Source organism: Meriones unguiculatus, chromosome 3 (assembly GCF_030254825.1).
Source record: "Meriones unguiculatus strain TT.TT164.6M chromosome 3, Bangor_MerUng_6.1, whole genome shotgun sequence".
NCBI classification, from domain to species: domain Eukaryota; kingdom Metazoa; phylum Chordata; class Mammalia; order Rodentia; family Muridae; genus Meriones; species Meriones unguiculatus.
In genome coordinates, this window is record NC_083351.1 from 27,128,680 (window position 1) to 27,152,768 (window position 24,089).

Below are 24,089 nucleotides of genomic sequence, written 5' to 3' on the forward strand. Positions count from 1 at the left end.
GAGTACATTAGGCAAACAAGAGGAAATATGGTAACAGGTCTGGGGTGAGGGGGAACGGGGTTTCCTCCACTTTCTTTCTTCGGCCTGGGGTTCCCTCTGCTCCCCTCCCCGAGGAAGCCTAGTGGTGCCATCCCTCCTCAGAGAGTTGAATTCACTCTTCGCTCTCCTGGAGTAAGCAAAATTCCCTCCATTCTTTGCCCACCTCCCTCTCAGGTAGAACCTAAGATAACACGGAGAAAACCTTGGTAGTCATGACTCACCTTCCTGATAAAATCCTCATAGTCTTACTCAAAATAGCACATAATTGTTTTCTGGTTTTGTTGTTGCTGTTGTTTTGTTTTTTATGTCTTACTACATGGCTCTGGTGGCTTGATACTCGACTTGTAGCTCTGGCTGGCCTCAATGATGTGGCAATCCTCCCGCTTCAGTTTCCCAAGTCCTGAGATTACAGGTATGCACAGCCACACCTGGCCCACTCAATCATTTTGATCTAATTGTTTTCCCAAAGTGTACAATAATGAGCAACATTCCTGACCCTAAAGGAATGTATATGTTGACAGGTGAGCCTGTGCGTGACTTCAAATAGCAATACAGGTTAGGGCTGTTTGCTTGGCCACGTAACCATCCACATAATATCTGAAGGCTTTCTAATGGCTGTATACCCCTGGTTATGAGTGTAAAGATCAGCTCAGCAGTTTTACTGGGCTTGTCTGGGTTCCTCTGTAAATCTGAAACTGGCTCCTGGTCAGTCAGGTCCATTTCCAGGGAAGGCAGGCTGTAACCTGGAACATCTCAGTTTCCCTATTCCATATTAGCTCAGGCTTCTTCACAAGGTAGATGTTGGGTTCAAGAGGAAGAGCAGAAGCCTGCAAGGCTCAGCAACAGCATGTCTTAATTTCCAAAATGTTCTCCTGGCCAGAGTAAGTCATCAGCACAGCCCTCATTCAAGGAATAAGAAAATTTCCTCCAAATCTTTATGTGTGTGTGTGTGTGTGTGTGTGTGTGTGTGTGTGTGTGTAGAGAAAGAGAGAGAGAGAAAGAGAGAGGGAGAGAGAGAGAAGGACAGCATGTGCAAAGGCCTGTGAAGGAGAAAATAATTCTCAGCTGTGTTCAAGATTGCAAAATTAGTGGACCCACCACAGTAGATACAGGGAAGGGGGATACTGATCCTGAGAGATTAGAAAGATGTGCAGGCAATGCTGTTGTTTGGTCTAATAGGTCATGGGAAGATACTTGGAGTTTGTTTGTTTGTTTGTTTTGAGACGAGGTCTCACTATGTAGATCAGGCTGGCCTTAAACTCACAGAGAGCGGGCCTGCCTCTGCCTTTGCCTCCAGGTGCTGAGTTAAAGGTATGTGGTACCATTCCCACCTAGATGCTTGGACTTTAGTTTAAATGTGACAGGAAGCTATTGGGGGGGGGGTTGAACAAGGAAATGAAATGACATGACTGAAATTTTTAAGAGTTCTTGAAGCTAGGGAGATAGCTCAATGAGCATAGCACCGAGGACAGTCAGGGGGACTAAAGCCGGATGGGTGTGGCAGCCTGCCTGTGTCTTTCGTGTTCACCACCTCAGAAGAAGCGGACCAGCCACACTAGTTGAAATGTCAAGTTCTGGGTCCAAGCAAGAGGAACCTGCTCAGCGAATAAAGTAGAGGAAAATCAAAGACAATTCCTGAAGTTAACCTCGAGCCCGCACACACGTGCACTTCCACAGCTACGAATTCATATACAGATACACACACACACACACACACACACACTACTTATACACATAAAAGGAGAAGAAAAAGTAATTTGAAAAAGATCTGTCTGGCTGTTGAGGACAGAAGAGGCCAAAGTGGGGCATCGGCACGGTGACGGTGCAAAAGGCTTTGCAATAGCCATGTGAGAAATGAGCAGCACGGAGGCTCAAGAGGAGGTATAGGAGGTGGGGGAGGGCAGGCATACGGAAAGGTATTTTTGCATCAGAGCCTGCGGGACTTACTTAATAGATTTCATGTTGGAGAAGCAGTGGGGAAGTGAAGATGGCTCCAAAGTTTTCAGCTTGAGTCTCTCTAAGAATGAGTGCTGTGGTCTGAGTGTCTGTGTTCCCTCGGTGTTCACAGGTGGCACAGAACTCCCATGGAGATGGTTTTGGGGGAGGGCCTCCTGAGAAGTGATTAGGGAGAATCCTCATAGGATTCATTTATTACAGGAGAAATCAAGGGAGTGTGTCCCTTTAACCATGTGAGAAAACATCCATTTGAAAAACAGCAACAAAACAAAACAAAAACAAGCAAACAAACAAACAACGCCAGACCCTCACTAGACTCCAAATCTGATACCTTGATCTTGGGACTTCTTGGCCTCCAGACCTGAGGGAGCCCCTGCTGGTGTCCTGGCAGGAAATGGAAACTTGAAGCGTTGAGAATGAAAATTCCGATTGGTTTTGTCAACTTGGATCGAATTTCACCATCAGACTTTGGGAACTCTGATGCCAGGCGGTTTATTCCCAACAAATTTAAACACAGTATAATTTGAAAAAAGAAAAAACTTTCCTGGTGTAATACCATCCCTGGTGCAGAAAGAAACTTGACTCAGGGTATATGCCATTTCTTCCAAGAAGATGGGTTCTGCAGATAGGCTATGTATGCTAGGTTAAAGGCCCAGGGAAAGCTCTGGTCTGGTCTAGGTCATATCCATAGTGTAGAGGTCAGCTGGGCTATTAGTCACCTCTGGTCCCAGTTGTGGAAGCCTGGAAAGCCTCTGGCTATATGGACAATATAAGGGTCATTTGGGCTATTAGTCACCTCTGGTCCTGGTTGTGGAAGCTTGGGGAGCCGCTGGCTGTAAGGGTTATTTCGATTACTAGCCACTTCCCGTCCTGGTTGTTAAGAGCTTGATATGGCCTGGCCGAACAGATAACGCAGATCACCGGGCAATTAATCACTTCCAATTCCCAGCTTTCTAGATGGAAGAACGGGTTTTGCACCCATTCCTTTGAGAGGACAGTCCTGCATGCTTAACATTCCTGGCTTCTCTGGAGACGTGTGGTTGCAAGGACCTCCATGCTCTGCTCCCAACACAGAACCATAAGAAAATATCTTTGTTGTTCATTGGGAAAAAGAAAGGATGATTTAAGAGTATTGTGGACATGTTAAGTGGCCTAGAAGATCCCAAAGGAGATTTCCAACAAGCAGCAAAAGTGATTCAGTGATTAAAAGCACTTGTTGCCAAGCCTGACAATCTGAGTTCAATTCTCAGGACCTACAACATGGAAGAAGAGAACCTATTCGAGCAAGCTGTCCCCTGACCTCCACGTGTGTCCTCTGACCTACAGCTGCTCAAAACATACACATGACAGAATAAATATAAAGTGAAACCAGACAGGTGTGGTGGGGAACACATCTTTAATCCCAGCATTCAGGAGGCAGAGGCAAGACAGATATTTATGAAGTTGAGCTTATGCTCACCTACCTAGCAAATTCCTGTCAAGGCTACATAGTGAGTCCCTGTATCAAAACAACAAAACAAAATTAAAGAGTAAAAAGTAACCAAAAATTGGCTTTTATAAAAGGGGGGGCAGCTGTCTGAGCCTGGGGTTCAGGGCTAGGACCGTGCAAAAGACAGGCAGGTGGTACCTCAGTACAAGGCCAGATGAATCAATGCAGGATGAATGCAGAAGAAGAGCAGACTGGAGTACAGGTGAGATTATGCTAATGTCCATAAGTAGATCAGAGAGAAATGATAACGAGGAAAAGAGGAAAAGGAAACGCCGGTAAACAGAAGAAACATGTTACAAGGCGTTTGCAGTAGTCACTTCTACTTCCGGCCAAGGTAGAGGGATGAAGAGCAGATGTGCCCATGCTGAAGCTCCAGCCCTAAGGCACTGCCCACAGGCAACAGGTTTTTCAGCCACTGAGCAGTAAGCAGGAGGTGTGGCCCCAGGCAGAAGGAACAATGCACCATCTAGAAGCTATTTTCAGACTTCAGCAAAGGGAGTGGAGACTGAAACATAATCTGGAAGTCCAGGTGAGCCAGTTCGTCCAGGGTGGCTGCTCAAGAGCCCAGGAGAGCATGGGTTCATAGGACAGGATCTGGGCAGGAAAGACAGGCACTCGGGAAGAGTGCTGCTGATCAGATCGGCCTGTGTCTGAGGCCTGTCCCTGCTTAGCAAGAAACGCCCTCCAGATGGAGGAAGATCACCAGGAAAATGGGCAGAACAGATCTCAGAGTCCAAGACCGGAAACGAACCTCACAACACATGGATCTTCTGTAGAGAAGTCAGGAGGGAATCCACTGCCTTGGTACTGATGGTGATGAACTATGTGTAGATCAAAAGTTGCTTTGGGTCTGCCATGACAAAGCTCAAAAGTGTTCGTGAGATCTTATTCCAAGTAACCAAGCACCCAAAAGAGCCTATGATAGTCACGGAAGTAAATGAAATCCAGCAGCTATAAGTGATATTCAGCACCATTATATAGCATTGAAGCAAAAACTAACAAGTATAGAAACACCATAACCAGAGAGAAACCAACCAGTAGAAACAGACTGACTGACAGCAGCATTATCAGTGGCTATTGTAAACATATTCCTGTTTTTCAATAAGGCAGAGAAGAACATGGCCAGGAGAGGAAGAAAAATAGAACACACACACACACAAAAATCACAAGTGAAAAATACTAAAGACTAACACAGCATGTTAATTGAAAAAATATAGAGCAGAATTAAAAGAGCAGAAGGAAAAACATCAAAGACGTTGAAAAGATAGGAATAATCCAGGCATGATGGCACATGCCTGGGGGAAAGAGACAGGCAGATCTCTAGGCATTTGAGGCTAGCCTGATCTACATAGCAACTTCTAGGAAAGCCGGAGCAACATAAGAGATGCAATCATCTCTCAAAAGGAAGGAAGGAAGGAAGGAAGGAAGGAAGGAAGGAAGGAAGGAAGGAAGGAAGAAAGGAAGGAAAGGAGGAAGGAATCACTAAAAGACAAAGGGGCAGAAAACCTGTGTCAGTGACCCATGACCAGGAAAGAAGACTAGGTATAAATGCATTTGAAAAAGAAACACACAATTTTTTCTGAATTTGGTGAATACTAAACTTAGCAATGTACGTAGTTCAGTAAGTCTGGTCATGGTAGCTCATCCCATTCATGCAGCCGTCAGAGGCGGGAGGATCTCTGTGAATTTGAGGCCAGCCTGTTTTACACACTGAGTTTCAGGACTACATAGTGAAACCCTGTCTCAATAAAGTAAAATAAACCCAAAGGTTAAAAATAAATAAATAAAAAAATAAATAGAAAAGAACAACACCAAACTGTACCACAATAAAAATCCTGAAGGTCACAATAAAAAGGAAATCTTAAAGGTAGCCTGGGACATTACATACAGAAAAACAAAACTGAAAAAAATGACAGCAAGTTGTACAAGAGGAGCTAGGTGAGTCACAGGAAAGCAGGCATCGGTATGTTATTACCAGAAAAAAAAAGAAAGATTGTCAGCAGAGACTTCTTTACCCAAGAAAGGCGCTGTTCAAATCTACAGGTGAAATGTTGTTTTAAACCAAAGAAGAGACAACGGATCGCCAGCTCAATGCATTCAAAGGAGTGGTTGAGGAAGTTCCTCAAGTGGCAGGAACCGTCCAGATGGGAATCTGGGCACCACAAGAGAATAAAGGGCAGAAGCTGTAACTAGGTGACATGAAGGCCTTCCCCCTCACTTTGCATCTGCAGAAGACAAGTTATGGTTTACACTTTTTAAAAATGATCTTGTGGGGGCTGGGAAGATGGTTCAGAGGTTAAGAACCCTGGTTGCTCTTCCAAAGGTCATGAGTTCAATTCCCAGCAACCACATGGTGGCTTACAACCATCTAAAATGAGATCTGGTGCCCTCTTCTGGTGTGCAGGTGTACATGCAAACACATATTGTATACATAATAAATAAATAAATCTTTAAAAAGTGATCTGTGTAATTTATAGTATATGTACAAGTTAATTTAAAAAAAACAATAGCAAAAAATGTAGATGAAATGGGAAGGTGTCACTGTGAAGTTCTCATATGGCACAGTTCAGCACAGGTTGAAAAACGTGGTTTGCAGGATACAAACCTGCAGGTTGGTTTGTAGGTTTATGAAACAGATATGTATTCATGTAAGGTATGGAGATGTAACCATAATGGGTAGCAATGTGACTCCCTTAACAATGTGGCTCCTGTGAAGGGAACTCAGGCCAGGAACTCAAGCAGGTCAGGAACCTGGGGGCAGGAGCTGATGCAGAGACCACGGAGGAATGTGGCTTACAAGGCTAGCTAGCTCCTCACAGCTTGCTCAGCCTGCTTTCTTATACAAATCAGGACTGCCTGCCCAGGTCCAGGCCTACCCATATCAATCAGTTATGAAACCATCCCACAGATCTGCCCACCCAGCAGAGGCATTTTCTCAACTGTGGTTCCTTCTTCCTAGATGAGTTTAGTTTTTCTCAAATTGAGAAAGAAAGAAAGAAAGAAAGAAAGAAAGAAAGAAAGAAAGAAAGAAAGAAAGAAAGAAAGAGAAAGAGAGAGAGAAAGAGAGAGAGAGAGAGAGAAAGAAAGAAAGAAAGAAAGAAAGAAAGAAAGAAAGAAAGAAAGGAAGGAAGGAAGGAAGGAAAGAGGGAAGGAAGGAAGAAAGAAAGAAAGAAAGAAAAAAAGAAAGAAAGAAAGAAGGAAGGAAGGAAGGAAGGAAGGAAGGAAGGAAGGAAGGAAGGAAGGAAGGGAGAGAAAGAAGAGAAGAGAAGAGAAGAGAAGAGAAGAGAAGAGAAGAGAAGAGAAGAGAAGAGAAGAGAAGAGAAGAGCCAAAACCCCGCAAAGACACCCTGCTCACTAATTCCAGACACATCATACCCCAAGATTGTGACTGTCTTGTTAGGGTTTCTGTTGCTATGATGAAACATCATGACCAAAGTAACGAGGGGAAGAAAGGGGCTGTTTGGCTCACATATCAAGCCTGTTGAAGGAAGCCAGGCAGAAACTCAACTGGCAGGAACCTGGAGGCAAGAGCTGATGCAGAGGCCATGGAGGGGTGCTGCTTCCTGGCTTGCTTGCCCCTTGTGACTTGCTCAGCCTGCTTCTTTTAGAACCTAGGACTACCAACCTAGGGATGGCACCGCTTACCATATGCTGGGCACTCCACCATCAATCACTAATTAATTAAAGAAAATGCCCTACAGGCTTGCCTGCTGCCTAGTCTGATGGAGGCATTTTCTCAACTGAGGCTCCTTCCTCTCTAATGACTCTTACTGTGTCAAGTTGACAGAAAACTAGCTAGCACAGTGACAGGGGGTAGTGCTTCCCCTAAACATTTTCGATAGGAATGTGAAGATGGGTAGAACCTTCAGGGGATAGAAGAACCGTGGGCCAGGGCCTCCCAGAAGCTGGAAATGAAGGAACACATCATGGTCCAGTGGTCCCCAAACACTATGTGAACAATCATTTCAATTCTGATGGTAGACACCACAGTTGGTGGTAAGAGCATAGGAAAGAAAGGTGAAACAGAGCAAGCCAAGGCAGGGCCTCCTGGCTTCTCAGTTCTTCCACAATGGACAGGCTTGGAAGTGAAGGCATTGGTTGTAGGGAAAGACCTGTGACAGCCAATGAGAAGAGGAGGCAGGACAGGCAAGGAAGAACCTGTTATTCCCATCTGATACATATTACAGGAGAAGGGGTAAGTCAGTAGGACAGAAAGAGCCTTGCAGCTCAACACAGCTCTGAGAATGTCTTGGCCAGGCTGAGAGGGAGCCCAGGAGTGCAGACAGCCCATTTGCAGAGTCTCCTTCCCAAAAGGAAAAGCCTGGGCAAGGTACCTCACAGTATTCAGTAGCTGGCTAAAACAAGCCAAGAGAATAAAGCCTCAGCTGGCCATCACCAAAGCTACACAACTCACACGCCTTACAGCAGGTTCCTGAAGCGACCCACTTCTGCTACCCGTGAAGCTGATTTCACCGTCAAGAAGTCTTTTCTTCAGAGGGTTTATTAAATGGACTGGCAGGGGGATTAAAGACTCAAATGGATGATGAGTCTGAAATAAGCAAGAAGAAACAGAGTGGGTGGAAGGAGAGCTGTCAGAGATGAGAGCCAGGAAACTTCCCGTTGCTTCCGTTTCTTGTGACATTGTTTGGTTTTATCAGTTTGGGTTGATTAAAGTGGGTTGACTCCTGTTTATTTATAGTGTTTGATGAGGAATGCTGGGAGGTATTTCCCTGCAGCTAACTCTCAGTCTTACAGCTTCAGTCTAGCTCAATTCAGCCTTGGTCAGTACCAAGGACCTCTCTTGGTCTGAGGGACAGTGACTGTCACCCAAAGGTATCTCTGACCCAGCGTGGCTCATGGCTGTCAAGCATCCATGATCTCGTGGGTCCCCCAGAAGCACATTGATGGTCAAGAGCCAAGTTAAAATAAGGGCAGGAGCAGCAGATTCCCCTAGGAGACAACAAACTCAAGAAAATGCAGCCCTGGAGCTGAAATGCAAAGCTGAGCAAGCAGGAACAGCCATGAGGAAGGCACCTGTCTGCTGTGGGCGGACACGGTCTAGGTCCCCTATGAATTCCCAGCGACTAGCTGGTGCACACAAATGTCTACAGGATGAATTCATTCATGAGCATAGGAGAAGGCAACCTCTCCCCACTTCAGTGAGGATGTTAGGGAAACAAGAGAGAGGCCACTCAGACACATCCAGACAGGAAGGGCCAAGGACAGGAGTTCAGTGCTGGGAACAGGAGAATGCTGAGCTGAGGGCGGCTTCACAGAGAGCTGGGTGGAAGGAAATCCCAGCCGTTCTTGGGGAGCAGAGGAAAGTGACCAAGAAATGACATACTCCAAAAACCTGAGAGAAGTCGGGAAATGAGCCCACGGTGAGGCTTTCCTCACATCTCAGATGGCCTCTTACCTACTAAGCCAAACACAAGAATGTTGGGTTAGGACAGACTGACATGTTATCCTCTCAGTGAAGCCTCCCAAGAGGGAGACAGGCTGAGGGAAGGCACAATGTGGAAGGCACAGGAACTTCCAAAGATCAGGGTGATAAGGAGAACAATCAGGATCAGACAGGAGGAAGGGAAGAAAGAGGCAGCAGAACTTTCCTTCCTGAGAAGGAAGTTGACCAAAAGTAAAGGACTCAGGGCTGCTGTGGAGTTGGATCGGTTGGTGAAATGCTTGACCCACGGAGTGTGAAAACCTGGTTCAGTTTCCAGCAACCCTGAAAAAGCCAGGCACTGCGGAGAGTGTCTGCAGCCCCAGTGCTGGGGGATCAGAGACAAGTGGGTCCTTGAAGCTCATTGGCCAGCCAGTCTAGCCAAATCCACGTGTTCCAGGTTAGTGAGAGACCCTGTCTCAAAAATAAAATAAAATAAAGAGGAAAGCTGAGTTGGTTAGGTTTTTTTTGTCAACTTGACACAAGCTTGTGTCATCTGGGCCTGTAGGCAACTCTGCAGTCACGTTATTGATTAACGATCGACGTGGGAGGGCCCAGCCCACTGTGCCCTGTGGCTCTGGGTTGTATAAAAGAGCAGACTGAGCAAGCCATGGAAAGCAAGCCAGTAAACAGCATTTCTCCAAGGCCCAGGGCCCTGCTCCAGTCCTGCCCTGATTTCCTTCAGGGATGGATTGTCACCTAGAACTGCAAACTAGGTAAGTCCTCTTTTCCTCGAGGGGATTTTAGTCTTGATGTTTATGATATCAATAAAAACCAAACCAAGACAATAGCAATAGAGGAAGGCACCCAATGTTAACCTCTGACCTCTGTACATATGTACACAAGTATACAAACATGCACATATATCTCTGCCACACACACACACACACACACACACGGATACAAATCACATATGTGCATGTGCACTCACACACAGGGTTTACAGACAGGGATGCAATGACCTCTCCTTGTTGTGTAAGTAAGTCATTTAACCCAACTAATTGTTTCCCACAAAATTCTCCTTTCCCACAAAACTGGACAGATATTTAATATCCATTTCAAAAGCAGAATCAGACACCAGATGGGACCAGGCCGGAACTTCCTATGCCCAGTCCCTGGTACCCGCAAATCCTGCCACTGCCCTGCACAGAGCTCTGGCCGCTGCTGACAATGGGACACCTTGAGAGTGTAAGCATGCAGGCCTCCAAGGGGAGTGGACTTGACTTATGTTCTCATACATGGGCCACGGCAGAGGCCAATCCCAGCAGCTCTCCAGAACAGGTTTTCTCCTCAGGGGCATCTTGCTTCCTTTCAGCACAATACAAGCAAATAGACCATGTGTTCACCACGCCAAGGCGCAGACTGGCAAAGCGGGTGTGAGATTAATGGCTTTCCTGTACAACAAAGGCCTTCCTGCACAGCAGCAGAATTCAATATGCAAAGCTCACCAACCCCGGCCTCAGACCCACCCTCCCGGCTCAGTGGACAGCAGCAGCTCGAACCTGTAATGTATGCATGCTCTGGCTGCTGGGCCCAAGTTATTATTCATTACGGGTTTCTATTACCCAGTGATAAATGACGCCCCCAGGCTGGTGTTGCCCCCAGAATGCTTATTACGGCTCACTTAAGTAGGCGTTGATTTAGCTTAAATCGGTTGTTCTGTTCAGCCCAGACATGGGCCTGCCCCGGCTCTGCCTGAAAGACTCCCTTCAGCAGCGCCTAATTGAATTCTAACTACTCGGGGCCTCCTATTAGGAAAAGGTGGGGGTAGGAAGCCCCGGGGGAGGGCCACAGGGTGCTGCGAGCCCAGTGGACTCTCCAGCCTGCGCAATCCTAATTTGGTAGGATCTCTCCTTTGACTCCAGCCAACACGTTTTGACACGCAACTCCAATTAGGCCGGAGAAAACTTAGCTCACAGGGAAATGATGAAATTGAAGTTAGAAACAGCCTTGGGGAGCTACTGTGACCATCCCTAAGCCTCGCCTCTAGATCAGGTGACTCAGGACATGGGATCTATGAACTGACCCTATGTGTCCACCATTTGCCAGAGGATTGGGACCCATCCTGTCCTTCACAAGGACCCAGCACAGAGAGACGACTCCTGAGACACTGGGTCAGAACTGCCACCGTTCGCTCATTCACGTGGAATTTACTGGGCATGTCCTGTGTGTCAGGCACTGGCCAGGCGGTAGACACACAATAATGAACAAGAGGGAGAACTCTCCCCCCTCTCTCCCTGCAGAACTGGTGGCACGGGCCTGTGATCCCAGCACTTGGGAGGTAGAAGCAGGAAAAGATTATGAGTTCAAGGTCATCCTCTGCTACAAAGCAAGTACAAGGCTAACTAGGTTATGTGAGGCCCTGTTCCGTTCCCCGTCCAACCTCCCCCCCACTAGAACAAAACAAAACAAAACAAAAACCCTGGCTGCCATTGCAGAGGTCACTGTCAAGCTGTATTTATTTGTTGTTAATTATGTGCCAGACATTGTTCCGGGGGCCGTGCTTATAGCACCAGACTTAAATACCATCACAGCCTATCCTACTTTTCTATTTTTACAGGAAAAAATAAATAAAACAAAACAAAAAAAGCAGAATCTAGGAAGCATCCAGTGGTTTGCCCAAGGTTACCTCCAGGGTAACAGGTCAAGTGTGGAGGGAGCTTTAATAACTCCTCTTCTGTTGTTGTATGACGTTGCACCGTCTCCACCTCACACACCGGAGGAACACAAGCTTTCTACTTCTTCATGGACACTAGGTGCTAACGTGCCCTTCTCACAAATGCGGTGCTGACAACAGCAGCTCATGGTCACGGGGGACAGTTAGAATACTCGCTCTGCCTCACGCTTGCAACGTGATCTTGGGCGAGCCATTTAAATGCTCTAGGCCTCCCCTTTCCTCTTGGAAAATGGATGGCCAGGATGGCGCTGCCTTGACAGCAGCGGTAATGACATTTCAGACAGAGCGGGGTTTGCAGCACTTTCGCAGCACTGCCTGTGCCGGGTGAGCTGTGGTCTTCAGCATATGGAAGGAGCCGAGGAGAGAAAACGAGAAAGTGACTTCAAAGCTAGGAATAGGCTCACAGTCTCTCAGCATCTGAGAGACCGAAGCAGGAGGATTGTGGGTTCAAGTCTAGACTATATATTGAGACTCTGTCTCAAAAAAATGAGGAGGTGGTGGAAGGGGGAAGAAGAAGGAAGGAGAAAGAAGAGAAGGAGGAAGAGAAGAAAAAGGAGGAAGAAGGAGAGAAGGAAGAAAAAAGGAAGGAAGGGGAGGAGGAGAAAAAAGAAGAGTAAGGAAAGGAAAAAGAAGGGGAGGAGGAACATTTCTTCACAGAAAGGCAGGCTAGAGGGTTGGGAGTATCCACATAAAAGCGAAGTCCTATGTAAGCTTGGTGACATTTGAGAAAGAGAATTCCTATAGGTGCAAGGTCCAAGGTTCAAAAATATAAAGGGAAGTCTTTGGGTTACTCCGTATCTTCTATTATCAGTTCTTTTTCTTTATTCCTTTGTAAAGTTTCTACAGAAAAAGAAAAACATCCTACCCACCCCCAGCTGGGTGAAAAGGGGAGGGTGCCCACACAGATTTCATGCACAAGGGCCGGCGTTTCCCTAGCGCTGTTGGTTTGTTCCTCCCCGTGAGGCAGGCATGGGTGGCCCCTCTGCTCCATTTTACAGCTCAGGAAACCGAGTCTCAAAAAGATGAAGAATTTGCTCACATTATTTAGCCACAATTAGTAAACAGCTAATGTAAGATTGAAATCAGAGGGAAGCCGCAGACCACCATTCCTACGGAGAAAAGTGTTAACAGAAACTGAAAGCACCAGCTCTCATAGCCTGCTTATTCTTTTTCTTTCTTTCTTTCTCTCTTTCTTTCTCTCTTTCTTTCTTTCTCTCTCTCTCTCTTTCTTTCTTTCCTTTTCTTCTTTTTTAAATGCACTACGTTTATAGAGAGCAGGCTGACTGCAAACTCACAGTGACTTGCCTGCCTCTGCCTCCTGAGTGCTGGGATGAACAGAACCCTGAAGGAAAAAACAAACGAACGAACAAACAACTCCACATGTCTAAGGGCTAAAAACAGTCCCACAAGGCCCTGAAGTCATTCAACTAACTAGGCTGCTAGGCTCCCAATCTGGGTCACCTCCTCAGTGGTCTCCGCTTCTGCTTTCGCTTGAGTATTTGTTTTCAATTAAAAACTCTTGGTCAGCAGGACAGTGCTGGCCTAGCATGGGCAAAGCCCTGAGGTCTCTCCTCAGCCTGAAGATTTAAAAAAAAAGAAAAAAGAACGAAAGAAAGATGGATGGTCTCTTCAACCAGTTTTTGGCCAACTGAGCTTCTGGGTTGGCTGTTTAGCTGCTGGAGACACAGCCATGTGAGGAAACAGAATGCTTCAGACAGAAAAGGGCTAAACTGCCTATGTGACCCTGGTGTGTGACACGTACAGGGGTCTCCAGGGTCAGGCCACGGTGGCAGTTTTCTACCAGGGGTCCCATGAACTCAGAGCCAGAGCCACATGAGGCCCTGCCCTCCCCAGACTACCACAAGCCTGGAAAACATTCCTTGGTCAAGGTCACCTTTGCCTGTTAATAAGGTTCAGCTAGAGAATTATTTATTAGCTTTTAAGAAATACATCATTTTCATCATAAAAAATAATATCACTGTGTTTCAGAAAAACTGGGAAATAGGGGGAAAAAACACAACAAAAATAAGCCACAATTCATTCACCCTGACATTTCTATTAACATTCCTGAAACGTTACCTTTCTTTAGCCTTTACTCCATTGTAATCATGGTGAACTCACAATTGTATAGATATGTATGATGAACTTGAAATATATACATCAGCCCAATACTATAGCCTAAGCATTTCGGGCACACGCATAATCTAAGCAAATGTCATTTTAGTGACTGTCTAATATTCCACAGAGGTGTGGGCAGTATCTCCGGGTAGTCTATTGATGAGCGTGTCATCATTGTAAGTAACACTGCAATAAACATCAGTACAACTGTTATTTTCTTCTCCAGTATTCGAGATTATTTCTCTTCAGTCAGATTAGCAAAAGCAGATATCTCTTTTGTGGTTCCATTTAGTTATACATACATACATACACACACACACACACACACACACACATATATATATATAATGGTGATGATGGTGTCACCTAGCTGCAGAGCTAGCAATAGGACGACTTCCTGGCATGTGATTAGCACCACACATCTCTGGTTGTAGCTCATCAATAACCGCAAAACTCTGAGAGTCTAATCACATGGAATACAGGAGTGAACTGACTGTGGGCTGTCTCTGTCTCACAGTGAATGAACAAGGAAAAGAACAGAACAGCTAGTTTGTGTCAGGATAAAACTCAGGGCAAGGCAAAGCAAGGAGGCACATCCTGCAGGAGCTCAGGGTGGGGGGCAGGGGGTGGGATACTATACCAACTACCGCTCACAATGGAGGACCCAGAGAGCATTGTGGGAAAAGGCACAAGTGGAGGTAAGCACTGAAAACCAAGCAATGAGGACCTGGGAGGTGCCCCATGGGTAAAAGCACTTGTTACACAAGCGTAAAGACTGGAATTTGGTCTCCAGCACCAGTATAAAAAGCTGGGTATGCCTCCATGGCTGGGAAGGAGGGTGGGGCAGAGACAGAAGGACCACTTGTGCTTGCTGGAACTCAGTCTAATTTCAGATTCGGTCAGGGACGGGACGCTGTCTAAAGAGAATGAGACAAAGAGCGGTACAGCAGGATACCAAACATCCTCTCTGTCCTCTGCACACACATGCACAGGCATGTGGACAAACACACACACACACACACACACACACACACACGTGTGAGCAAAAACTATACACACGTGCATCATGCACACACTTTGAAAGAGAGAGAGAGAGAAAGAAAGAAAGAGAAAGAAAGAAAGAAAGAAAGAAAGAAAGAAAGAAAGAAAGAAAGAAAGAAAGAAAGAAAGAAAGAAAGAAAGATAAGAATAATGTTCTGATATGTAGGCATAGGGTATAGGGTATCGGTGCATTCCAGGGAGGAAAACTAAAACCTACCCTCAAAATCTACATGGGAACACCTAGTAGGTTCATGGCAGTCATGAGGTATATTCTTGGCCACTCAGGGAGCAGATCTCATTACAGGATGAGCTTGCTTTCTAGAACTCTCTGCTGGTTCTCCGGCCTTGTCATCAGAGCTAATTTTCAACATGGATAAGATAATGAGTGGGGGTGTTAAAAGATAAAGTATCCTTCTGAGAGCTTGTGCTTCCCTCCCCCACCACCTTTGAAATGAAAGAATGCTCATAATAAGACCAGCCCCACTCAGAACCTCGAGCCCTGACAGAGCAGATGGAGGATGCTGGACCAGGCCAAGAAGACTCTGTCAAGTTCTAGCTGTAACAGCTACCTCACGGACGAAGCGGCAGACTTCCCTCCATACCCTCCCCCATCAAACCCTTTGCCACCTCCAGCCCTAACAGCCAGTCTTGGTTTGCTTTCTGTTGTGACAACACACCAAGCAAAATCGACTTGGGGAAGAGAGGATTTAGTTGGCTCAAGGCTTACAGTCCATCCTTGGGGGAAGCCTGGGCAAGAACCTGGAGGCAGGAACTGAAACAAAGGTCTCAGAGGATCACTGCCTACTGGACTGCTCCCCATGGCTGGGCTTGTTTCGTTTGCTTTCTTATGTACCTCAGGACCACTTGCTCAGGAATGACACTGCCCACAATGGGTTGGGCTCCTTCATATCAATCATCAGTCAAGAAAACGCCTCACAGGCTATCTCATGGAGTCATTCCCCCAAGTCCTTCTTCCCAGATGACCTTAGTTTGTGTCAAATTGGGGGTTGGGGAAGACTAGCCAGCACACAACCTGTCTTAGGGAGGGTTTCTGTTGCTGTGAAGAGACACCATGACCATGGCAGCTTTCATAGAAGAAAACGTTTTAATTGGCTTGTAGTTCAGAGGTTTACTTCATTGTCATCATGGTGAGAAGCATGATGATGGGGAAAGAGCGAGAATGCTACATCTTGATCTGCAGGCAGCCGGGAAGTGACGGTCACACTAGGCATGGCTTGAGCATTTGAAACCTCAAAGCCCAGCCCCAGTGACACACTTCCTCTGACATCTACTCCCTATGACCAAGTATTCAAACACAGGAGTCTATTCAAACCACCACACAATCCTTTCTTCTCCCTCACAGCCCTGTCCACACTCACGGCCTGCTTAACTACAACCTCATTTCATCTCCTGCATTGGATTTGCCCGTTGGATGGGAAATTCCATGAGGGCACGGATGTAATCTGGTGGTCGTTGTTTTCTTTGCTCTGGATCAGGGACTTATTCTAAAATTACTGAATCAAAAGACAGTCAAACAGTTTACTTAGACGCTGGTGAGATGTGATCATCATTAACGGGACCAAGGCGAAGGCCGCCTAACGCTTTAAGTAGTCTTTCATTCCCTCACTTCTCTCTCCCTTCCCCTCCCTCCTTTCTCGCCCACTCCCTTATATTCATCACCCACTACCCCCTACTCCCAGATCCCCCTTCCATTTCTCCTTTACCCTCTACAAACAAGCTCCTCTCAGTCGGCTTCTCTCTAACATCTCCATTCAAATAAGTAACCTAGGCTTTAAGTAACCTAGGCTCACTCCAGTACTCATGCCAAATGTGAGGGGGAAAATTGAGAACAGTATTTACCCAGCTTTGGCAGATGTCTACAGTGGTCCAAAAGCACCCAGGATAAAATTAATGCGGTGCTTTCCAAGCACTAAGGACTACTCTACACGCTGACATACGTTGACTTACTTAATCTCTACAGCCAGCCTTTGGGGTAAGTGTAACGTGAGCCTCATTTTACAGATGAGGCAAGCACCATGACCAAAGTCCAATCTGTTTGACCAGATATGCAGTAGCTGATAAATGATAAAGCAAAGCCAATAACCAAGAAGTCTGACTCCAGAGTCCAAGCTCTTAACAGTACAGTAGATTGGTTTGGATGCTTGACAATGAACAGCCTAGCAAAGAAATAGGAATGTGTTAGACTGTCCTCAAAATAGGGCATTTATAAAGAAATGTTAGCATTTTAAATCCTCGCTCTTAGAAGGTAGGGGGAGGGACAGGGAAGGGAAGAAGGAGTGGATGAAGAGATGGAAAAATGGGTGGATGGGTGGATAGATAAACAGAAGATGAATAGACAGATGAAGATGGTGAATGGTCTCCTTATTGTTCAACCTCTTCCACAGTAAAGGGCTGCTTCAGTTAAAAAGAAACTCTGAGATAGGTGTGGTGCACGCCTTTAATCCCAGCACTCAGGAGGCAGAGGCAGGAGGAGTTCCATAAATTCAGTGCCAGCCTGGTCTACACAGTGAGTTCCAGCACAACTGGAGAGTGACAGAGGGAACCTGTCTCAAAGAAAACCAAAACCAAGCAAGCAAGCAAACAAATAAAGAGCAACTCCAATAACCCCTTGACATTTAGAGGGAAACTAAAAAGGGAACCAGGACTCATCTTCTCTTGCTTTAAGGGCTTCATTGCTAAAGGACAAGCTAAAATTCCTAGGCGGGAGAAGGTGTTTTGTGAATGTCTGTATTCACTGGAGTAGCTCAGAAATGGAAAAGATGGAGGAGAGTGCTTAGAACGTAAAACCAGGCTATGGGAGAGGAGGAAAAGGAGGAAGAGGAGGTTTGCAACTGGTAACTTGAAGGGGTGGAAGCCCTTGATGAGGAAGGCAAGGCCCCACAGATTTTGTTACTGACTTGACATTATCAGCTGAACAAGATGAACACTCCAAAGGCGCTAAATACAAAGTATATTTAGCTCCTTCGAACCATACCGTAACTCCTCATTCCTCTCAGAATACCATCTAGACTCCACAGCCAGCCCTCGAGGTCCTTCACCGGACACTCCCCACCAGACCTCTGCATTGCGTCTCCCGGTAACCACTTCTGCCAACCGTCCTACTTTGTTTTCAGTAGCTGTGATAAACACCATCACCAAAATCAATCTGGGGAGGAAAGGATATTTTTGGCTTACGCCTCTCCATCACAGCCCATCATTAAGGCAAGTCAGAGGGGGAACCTCAAGCAGGAACAGAAGCAAAACCATGGCCAGAAACTTACCGGCTTTGCTTCTTCTGGCTTGCTCTCTCATGGAGCCCAGGATCACCTGTGCAGGGATGGCATTGTCCGCAGGAGGCTGGACTGTCCTGTATCAACTAGCAATCAAGAAAGTTCCCTCACAGACATGGCCAAAGGCCAGTCTAATGGGGGCAGCGCCCCCACTGAGGTTCCCTCTTCCCAGCTTTGCCAAGCATTCAACCAAGATTAGCCGCTGCATTAGCATTCTTCCAGTGCCGTGATCAAGCTCTCCTGCCCCAAGGTCTGGGGGCAAGCTATCCTGAACGAATATTCTTTCTTACCAATATCTCCAACTGCTGAAAAGCCCTTCTCTCTTTCCTTGCCATTCCCTCTCCTCTCTCTCCCCTCCCCTTCCCTTCTTTTCCTTCCCCTCTAATTTCATCTCTGGAGAATGCCTTTTAGGACCACAATACTGAATCTTCGAGTGCACAGTGAAGTAGGTTGCGTTCCATTCCTCAGTCATCCAATAAGGGTTCTTATTAAATCAATAGTGCCTTTTCTAATCGGCAGCACATGTTACTTGCAACAGTAACTGTTAAGTGAATCACAGATAAGCCCTCTGCCCCTTCCACCATGGCTGATTCTTCTCTGCGTCTGAGACCTAGCCACTCACCTCCAGCACATTAAGGCCATTCAGGCTGTACCCTCTGACTGTTCTGGCTTCTGGTATAGTTTCCTGATGCACAGCCACCCTCAGAAAACTCCAGTTAGGACCGCCTTCCTTACAGAATCTGCTGTTCCTTCCTGAGCACCTTAGCTCTCCCAGGTTCAAAGGTTCCAGTGGCTTTGCTCAGGGTGAGCATCTCTGACCCTCCCATCTAAGCTGTCAAGTCTACACAAGGTGTGTGTGTGTGTGTGTGTGTGTGTGTGTGTGTTTCCCCAATGTTCTAGACTGAATTATTATAGCCAGAGGGAGCCATTCATCAGCTCTGACACTGCCAGAAGCTTCCCAGGCAAACAGCTTTATTGCTGCATGAGATTAACCCAGACTGTAGTAATTTGTAACAAAGATAAGAAAATTGCACTGGTCTCTCAGAAATAAATCTGAATTCCAGAGTGGACAAAGGGGACTTCAACTTGAAATCTGCTATTTCAGATATAATCAAATTTATAACAGCCCCTGAAGAGTCTAAAAAGCCAAGTGCAGCTTCCGGCTGGAGTCACTTCAGGACCCGCCATGATGAAATCTATTTAGCCGGGCCACATAACAAGCTGCAAGTCCCGGCCTCGCCCTGCTTTTATGGGAGACTGCGTGGTCTCTTCGAGAAGCATTTCCCCGTTAATCTGACGCCGTGAGATGAGGATTTCGTGAGACAGGGGATATGGGATTTCACGTGAGGTCGGCAACCTGCCTTTACCAGCTGTAAAATCTCAGAGAAACAGAAGATAAGAGGCCCCTCCCAGAGCTGCCGTGAGGGTGAAATGAGATAAGCACGGGAAAATGGAATGCAGATGTCAGTTATTAATGAGAGCTTGTTAACCTCGAAGGTTTCATGGGCTGAGCTCCAAAAAACTGCCTGCCACTGGGCTAGGACTTCACCTCAGCGCTATAGCTTTCTTCCATCATGGAAAGGGGGCCTTGTAATTATATCCATTAACCAAGAGAAACGGGAAGCCAGAGAGGCCATGGAACCTACCCAAGGTCACACAGCCAGTCGGTGGCAGGACATGGGTTTGGACACCTGCTTCTCTGAAGCTATATAGTGCTCTCCATTATGTGATGAGCTGGCCATGGGGATATAGAGGTGACAGTCTCGTGGTGTCAGACCCGGCAGAACCCAGCGACTGGTGGAACACATGACTGTCAATAAGTCGGGGCCTTTAACACAACTCAAGGGATACTTAAGATTCCCCTGCGTGCCAGGTACCGTTGTAAGAGCGAGCTCTGTGCAAATCTCGTTTGGTACTCATGCAACCAGGGGAGGAGGACACTGTTGTTTCCCCCGTGTGGCTATGGGAACAGGCTCCGAGATCACATGTGGCTCATCAAGAGAACCAGGAATTTAACCAAGGCTGTTTCTCCTCTGCTACGGACGATGCCACAGGAAAGAGAGGCTGAAGAGCCATGGGAATCAGGGCCTGCAAAGAGCCCACGCTGGGCTGGGTGACAGGGAAATGGGCAGGCGCCCGCCAGGGAGAACAGCCCCATGTCACCATCTCTGAAGCTCCACTCAGATCTAGTTCATGGCGGGCACTAATTCCTCATGGAGACTATCACTCAGTCCACAGGAATTCAGACCCAAAAGAGTCCCCAAGGACTAAGCCATTCAGAGGTCTTCATTTTACAGGAGGAAAACTAGGAGCCAACGAGGGAGTGAACTGGGCGAAATCATTCAGAATCCATGTGTCTGAGGGTCCAGACCCAAACCACAGGTGCCGGGAAAGCGGTCTAATGGAACCAGCGTCGTCAGGCCACCAAAGATTAAGGGAGGGACCCGGGCGGACACTGGCAGAGGTGGGCGGCACAGCATGGAGCATGTCGCCTACGGATCCCCCTGGATGACTGACCTGCAATAAATGAAACCCTGCCAGCCTCACTTTCCACATTGGGAAAACAGGGAAAACAGCCTCTGTCACGACGTCATGGCGTCATCGTGAGGATTAAATGACAGCCAGGAGGAAACTGACTCTGCCCCTCAAACAGTCCTGATCCCACCCCCCTAGTCCAGGGCCTCTGGACCCCATGCCACTCTCCCAGCTCGTTGTTCATCGTGTCTCCTCTTGACAGGCGTTGCCTGCCCCTACCCCACCCCCTACCCCTGAACTCAAGGTCTCTGTAAAACCCGAGACTTCGCAATGGCTCAGCCCCTGTAAGGGGGTCCAAAATGTCAAATCAGAAAAGGGAGCGGGTGAGTTCATCCAAGTTGGCCAGAGCGTTTGCTTTCACTAACAGGCGTGGGCAGAGCACCTTGTCAGAGAGTGGCCCACCCCTCACCGACCTCTGACGGAAAAGGTGAGGCCCCCTGGAAGTAGACGGGCTGGGCAACCCAGCATCACATTCCCCCTGGGGTCTGAGGGAAACAGAAGTTTTGGGGTTCTACCTTGGGACCATTACTTTCTTGTTGCTGTCCACACACACAAAGAGAAGCTGTAGGGTCCTTGGAGAAACTTGACAGAAAAGCGACAACACTCCCACACAAAACACACACACACACTGAAAGAAAAAAAAATCCCAATACAGAGGTAGGTCACCTGGTCAACAACTCACTCCAAAGCGTTCACTTTTCCCCCCAAACCATTCCCTCCAGAGGGTCTGTCAAGACATCTCTTTTGTACTTTGCCCAGAAAGAAAGTAAATATTTTTCAATGAAATTCAGCAATCAATTAAATGCCGTCTCTCCTTAATACAAACGTTGAGCCAACAGCGACTGCACATTCCAACAAGAATATTTAAAGCAATTAAACTTTAGCTACTTTTAAAACAAATTCTTTTAAATGCTAATGGCCATTGTTTTCGCACTTCATAAGTAAAATTTTGTGTCGAGCAAGGTTAGATGATTGCTATGATTTAATTGTACTTCTCAAAGAAGAGAAAATGTTAAGAAAAAAAGCCAAGATGGACCTCTTACCTCATCCCTACCGCAAAATGTCCTGTAACAATAGCAGCGTGATTTGCTGAAATTAAAATGCTATTATGGTGAAATTAGGGCTTCAATATTTTTAGCAGCCTTAATAGGCCTTGCATTTTAAGGGACATCTGATAATAGATAATTACATTTCATCTTAAAGAAACTGAGTTGTTTTCTTAAGGAAAATACTTTTCTTTCTTCCAGAGAGGTTAAAGCTGAGCCATCATTAGAAGCAGCTCGGAGCTCTAGGTTCCTGCTTCGGCTTGGGAAATAGAGATTAGCATATAAATAGCCTTCGGAGCCTGCTTGATTCCAGCTATTTTGCGTTTCAATGTGGCATCAGAATGCACTTAGCAAGAAATGTTCGAGAGGAGAAAGAGGTTTGTAATACGTCGCTTTTATAGAGGGGGAACTTTAAGTATAAAAGATCATCCACTGTTCTTCGGGCTTTTTTTTTTTGGTATCCTTTCAATGCCCCAATTACAGACTCCAAGGAGCCAACAGGCCCCCTAGAATGGATCCATAGTTTACACCGCAGTTTTTTCTCTGGACTGAGAAAATAACTCCAAATGGCCCACAGGAAACAAGACAAATATTCAGGTTTCCTTCTGGATATGGTAAGGGTCCTAAGGGTGTGGGGGGCACATGGTGCCCTTTATCGCCACCCTCCTGCTACCCATCAGCAGGGGGAACGTGCATGGCTCCTCCAGGTCCCATTTGCTGGAGCAATGAAGGAGATTCCTGGCTTGCTGCCTAAAGGCTGGTTTCTCTCCTGGGAAATCTCAGGGACTGGGCATGGAGCCTGAGGGTCTCTCTGCTCCCCTCCACATTCCCAGCTCCTGCCAACATACACACGAACACACACACACACACAGTAGCAAGATGATTTGTAAACCTCCCACCTTTTGCATTGAGCACAGGGCACGGGGTGTCTGTAGGAAGCATGCTGTGGCTCAGCTGTTTGCATGGGGGTGGGGAAGCAGTGGGTGAATGATACGATTTTTCCTAAATGCTGCAGTGGGAGAGGAATTCGAGCCAAGCACTGACTCCTCAGCCTCCTCCCTATAATGGCTCTCAAGCACAAATAGGAACCGCCACTGGGACAGAGAAGATAGTTTCTCCTGCCCTTAATTCATACCCAGGTTACTCACCAAGACTCTCTCTTCCCTTGTCAGTGCAAAGCCTTGAGTTCAAGTTCAGGTTCCTCAGCGAGCTTGTTATAGGTGTAGGAGTAGAAGAAATGGCAAGCCTTATCCTACCCCTCATGAAGAGCATGGATACTTTCCTATCATAAAGGGCAGGGGACACTCAGGAGGCAAGTGGATCTCTGTGAGTTTGAGGCCTGGCCTGCATAGCAAGTTCCAGGCTAACCAGGCTACTTAGTGAAAAACTGTCAAAAAAGTTTTTTTTTTTTTTTTTCAAAAAGACAGGAAGAAGAAAGGGAGGGAAAGAGGCGGAAAGAAATAAAGGAAGGAAGGAAGGAAAAGAAAGGTGTTTTAGTTTTCTCTGTACTCCTGTGATAAACACCATGACTAAATGCAGCTTGGGGAGGAAAGGATTTATGTCACCTGATAACTCTCAGGTCATACTCCATCCCTGAGGGAAGTCAGGACAGGAACTCAAGACAGGAACCTGGAGGCAGGAACTGAGACAGAACCCAGCAGGGAAGGTGCTTATTGGCTCCATCTTCAAAGCCTACCCAGCCTGCTTTCTTATACAACTCAGGACCACCTGTCCAGGAGGCACTACCCGCTGTGGAATGGCCCCCTCCATGGACTTGCCTATGATGGAGGTATTTTCTCAATTGAAGTTTCCTTTTCACAAATGACCCTAGCTTGTATCAAGTTGACAAAAGAACTAAGCAGCACAAGTTGCAGTAGAAAAGTGTAACAAATGTGCCCTGAAGGCCAAAATAGACCACACCTGTGCTGAAGATGCTGCACACTGAGTTAGAAGGCCAAGAATTTGAATTCTGTAGATCCCTGGCTCAGTTAGCTTGGGCTATTTTCAGTTGCTTTGACAATCATTCATTCTCTACTTCTGTGCCGGGGACTGTCAGAGCCCATTCCACCAGTCTAAAGGCTAAGAACGCCATCGGCATCTAAAGCCCACAGCAGAGCTTCCCTGCTTTCCTTTGAGCCTCCTACCTACAGTCCCCACCAGCGTATTTGATTTATGGCTTTCTTTGTTCTGTAACTAATAAAATGTCATGTAACCGCTTCCATGGTAGACCGGGTGCTTTAGCCATGGTCACTCACGTTTGGCTAAAAAAGTAAACTATCTATTATTCCTTTTGAAGGGAGAGCTCTGTTTGGCCTCAACATGAATTTATTTGATCCTAGTTTTTATATGACACAGGACCCTTCAGATGGAAGACAAGGTTCAAAGAGCCAGCGTCAATGCTTCGCTTCCATGAAGGGTGGTGGAAACATGATTGGACAAAAGGGGTGTTGTTAAAAAG

The 24,089-nt window shown here is 46.6% G+C and overlaps 1 long non-coding RNA gene across 2 annotated transcripts in view; it reads left to right on the forward strand.

Annotated features, from left to right (window-relative positions):
- The first annotated feature begins 9,536 nt into the window (after positions 1 to 9,536).
- Positions 9,537 to 24,089, forward strand: part of LOC132652737 (uncharacterized) — a 53,121-nt gene continuing 38,568 nt past the window's right edge. The window contains exon 1 of one of the 2 annotated variants that reach the window (XR_009590312.1): positions 9,537 to 9,640. This is a non-coding gene — a long non-coding RNA (uncharacterized LOC132652737). The remainder of the gene's footprint in view (positions 9,641 to 24,089) is intronic. The other variant, XR_009590313.1, reaches the window with a different exon arrangement.